At 42.6% G+C, this 4,098-nt stretch overlaps 1 long non-coding RNA gene across 1 annotated transcript; it reads right to left on the reverse strand.

The window, feature by feature from the left end:
* Window positions 1-1,641: 1,641 nt before the first annotated feature.
* On the reverse strand, window positions 1,642-2,552 carry LOC122758715. Its single transcript, XR_006358180.1, has 3 exons — window positions 2,442-2,552; window positions 2,085-2,173; window positions 1,642-1,874 (listed from the first exon to the last, which is right to left on the reverse strand). It is a non-coding gene; the product is annotated as an uncharacterized LOC122758715 (long non-coding RNA).
* Between the last annotated feature and the right edge of the window lie 1,546 nt (window positions 2,553-4,098).

The following is a 4,098-nucleotide window of genomic DNA, read 5'->3' on the forward strand; positions in this document are numbered from 1 at the left end:
AGGGGAAAGGAACTTCAAAATCCGATGTTGCTCAGCTCTCCTTCATTTGGTCCCATTAACCGCTGGCAGCGCTCTTGTTTTTCCGTTGTTGTTGTTGAAAGTAGTCCTTTCATATTCATATTCCATGTTCTCTGCACTCTGTCCATGTGTCTGTGTGCATGTTTGTGTGTGTATGTCCCTGTGAATGATTCCATTAAAGAAAAGCATGCTCTGCATAAATCAATTATGGACACAAAATGCAAACCGAAGCCAGAAAACATCACTTGTCACATTTGGGGATATAAAATAAAAAAAATAAAAAAAATAATGGGTTAAGTAAAAACAGGGAAAACACTTGTCATTTTAACTAAGTGATTATTGTAAAGACATAATTCTGACTGAGTGGTGTAAAGTCAATTTTGGAGGAGAAGTGCGTTGCATTTAATACTATTACACATTTTCCACTGTAAGTGAAAGTGACATTAAAGGGATAGTGCCATGTTTGTTTATGGTGTGGCTGTACGAGGTCAGTCAGTCATCATCTAACCGCTTTATCCTCCACCATGCTGTGCCAATATCAGCTAGATCGGGCGATAGGCGGGGCACACCCTGGACCCTGGACAGTTCGCCAGTCCATCGCAGGGCCACACACAGATAGAGACCAACAACCATTCACTCTCACACTCACTCCTATGGTCAATTTACCTAATCCCCACATTGCATGTTTTTGGACTGTGGGAGGAAGCCGGAGAACCCGGAGAGAACCCACGCACACACGGGGAGAACATGCAAACTCCATGCAGAAAGGCCCTTGCTCCAACCGGGGCAACCGGGGTATTGGCACATTATTCTAATTATTATGAATAACATCAACTTTGCTGATGTTGATGGTTGTTTACACGAACCAGCCTAGAGAACATGTCTGTCTACACCTGCTTGAGTCTACGATATCTTCAGATTATGTCCGCTGTTGTATCTCATTGCTAAAACTGAAGTTTTGTAAAGCACTCTTTCTTACTGTCGCACCAGTGTCCATAGAGAAAATCAGCATTTTTAGCTCATGGGAGCACAGGAGCTGCTGGTCTCCTGCTGCCTTGTTCTGGCACATTTGTGTCACTTGGGTAAATCCAAACAAAGGATTCAAAACACTGAAGTGACAGTATCTTACTTTTGAACTTTTTGATGGAGACACCATAGGATTAACAACTCCTGTGAGCTGTGGATTTTCTCAATGGAGTTTGGTGTGAGGCCGGAAAAGACTGTCCAACTGTGAAATAATATCATAGACTTTAGATGCTTAAGAGTTTATCAAGTCAACCCTTCTTTCACTTATATGCAAAAAAATGAGTCTATAAAAACTGGAATATTTGTCATAAGGCAAAACTTAAAGCTGCATGTCATTCCGGAAGGGCAGTAAATGTTAAATACAGTTAATTAGTTAAAGCATGTGTGGTAATTCATATTTGAATTAAGACAATTTTCTAATGAATGGCATATTTTGTCACTTCTTGAATGTGACACATTATCAATTAGCCCATACCTGGTTCTGATTAAAATAAATACTCCTCACGTAATTAAAGGGATTGTCCTACTCGATATCACGGTGTCATTTTTGACAATAAGCAAAGTTTTATTTTTTTTTATACATATATATATATTTTTTACTGAGCTACGTGATACATTTCTGTGCTTCTTGCTCGGAGTAAGTTGTTGATCAATATGCCCAGCAGGAGCAATGAATATGCACGAGGCGTCCGCCGTGGCGGCCCGGTAATTGCCGGTCGTCAGGGGTGGCAGGCACAGTAATTTGCATCTTGCCGATCCTGCAATCAGCGTTCTATTCATTAGCGTGCCAGCCGCTTCATCTGCTGGCCACTCAGAGCTGCCAATCTCCCCTCAGCAGCCAAAGCATTTGGAGAGAAAAAAGGGAAAAGACAGAATGGAAAAGTTTCAATTACAAGCCGTGGCTGCGGGTAGTGGTGTAACAAGTCTTAAACCCTGTATTTAGGCTGTTTTATGCAGGTGATTGACTGTTACTGCATTGTGAAAGAGAGCTGGAGGAAAAGCTCAATGAAACGACCTTAATCTTGTGTATTCTATATCACCTTTTATCTCCGGGTGACCGTCTGCATGCACACGACGGAGAGGACGCCCGTCTGTGGCGTCTTTGCTCGTCTGAAGTGGGCCTTCAGTGCTTCCATCAAAACAGTGGGGGGGTTACATGAAAAGAAAGATTATTATACCTCGATGAGACAATGCTGGTATTCAAGGTTATTGTCTCAGGAAGATTGCGCACAGTCTGCAGCCTTTAGGGCTCACACAAGACACTGGGAATCTATCATTTCCCTTGCAACAATAATGTTGTGATTTCCAAAATGGCTGCATGGCAGTTAATCAGAGGAAGAAGAGGACAGTTAGCTGATAAAAGGGCAACACACACACATACACACACACACACTCACCTGACACTGTCCTCACAGCCATTAATGTCGTCAATAAATCTGACAGCTCGTACGTGGACACACACAAGACTTCTCACTTCTATTTCCTGAAGCTTCACTTGTTTTAGGAGGCAAGACGTGAGCGTGTGTGCTTGTGTGTGTGTGTGTGTGTGTGTGTACAGCAGGAAGGGAGTTCCTTGTGGTCGACTTGGCCAGTTCTCAGGAGAGGTGAGAGCCAAAACTGTGCACGTAAGTGTGTGTGTGTGTTTGCAGTAGAGCTGTGAATCTTCTATTGTTTTGCAGTGACATAGTCGCTGTTTCCTGCATCATAAATCTACATGTTCATACACACATATATACACACACACACGCACACAGACGTGATAGTTTATCATATTCTGAAAAAAAAGAAAACAAGAATCAAATATGTCATACAATGTCACACAAACACAGACATGATACATATACAGATTGTATTAAAAGTTTATAAGACACACTTAACAGACACACACACACACACACACACACACAGAGCTCGTTTCGCCCTGCCATTGTCTTACAGAGGAAGCCTGCGAGCGGAGGAGGAGGAGGTGGTCGGATCTTGTCCTCTTCAGCTGGACAAGAGAGCGGGGCAGAGGGTCGCCAATGGAGAGAAAACACCAGGATGGAAAGATGAGGCCCGGGAGGAGGTGACAAAGGAAGAGGAAAAAGATGAGGAGTGGGAGGTAAGATGTTGTTGCCATAAATCCAAATCTTTCATCGGGCAAAAAAAGAACAAATGGCCCCTCTGGTGTGACGTGCATTTATTCAAAGATGTAGCTCAATTACATTCTTCTGATAGCTTTATAATAACATCTGCTAACCACATCAATCTGAGAGTGTGTCTGTGGGTGAGAAAGATGCTATTACTGATGTGCAGTCGTTTGATTAAAAGTATATTGTGGGATTAAAATAGAATTTATTCATCCCTCGAAATAACCTAATAAAGTAGCACATATCACTTAAATTTTTCCTCCCTCCTTAGTCTCTCAGTACACCATATTTGTTTTGTACAGGATTAAACCACGCAGTATTTGACACATAATAATCCCGTATTCTGTTCATGGCAACAAATGCAAATTTGTTAAAAAGGGTGTTTTCTTTGCACCACACCCCTATACTGTATTGAAATGTAAAGCAACCTGTTCCTGTAATCACTGAAACAACATCATTTATTTTGACGTGCAGCTGTCAAATTATGGCAGACATTCTGCTTTGACTTCCCCGTGCTGTTAAAACTTCCCTCTCTCCCTCTGTCTCTCCACATGCACCCACAGTAACTCCCTTTCTCCAAATGACTGAAATAACACTATTACTCTTGCCATCATCACGTCAATATCCTTTTCAATGTCAGTCTGTCTCACCCAGCACGGATGACCAGACCTGCAGCTGTCAAAATCCCACAAATAATGTGCAAAAAAGAATCCTCATGGCACAAGAGGAGGAAGAGAGGAGCAGTTAAAGGGGAAGGTAAATTCCAGAGAAGTAATATGCTGGGAATTTACGACGCTACTTGTCTGGTGTGGAACAACAAACCCTTGAGAGGTGTGAGCGCTACGCCAGCACAGTCACGGCTTCCTGGACATGAAAAGAAAGAAAGGACGGGGAGCCCCTCGCGAAAACCACGACAGCCTCACAG

This window comes from Solea senegalensis, linkage group LG21 (genome assembly GCF_019176455.1).
Source record: "Solea senegalensis isolate Sse05_10M linkage group LG21, IFAPA_SoseM_1, whole genome shotgun sequence".
NCBI classification, from domain to species: domain Eukaryota; kingdom Metazoa; phylum Chordata; class Actinopteri; order Pleuronectiformes; family Soleidae; genus Solea; species Solea senegalensis.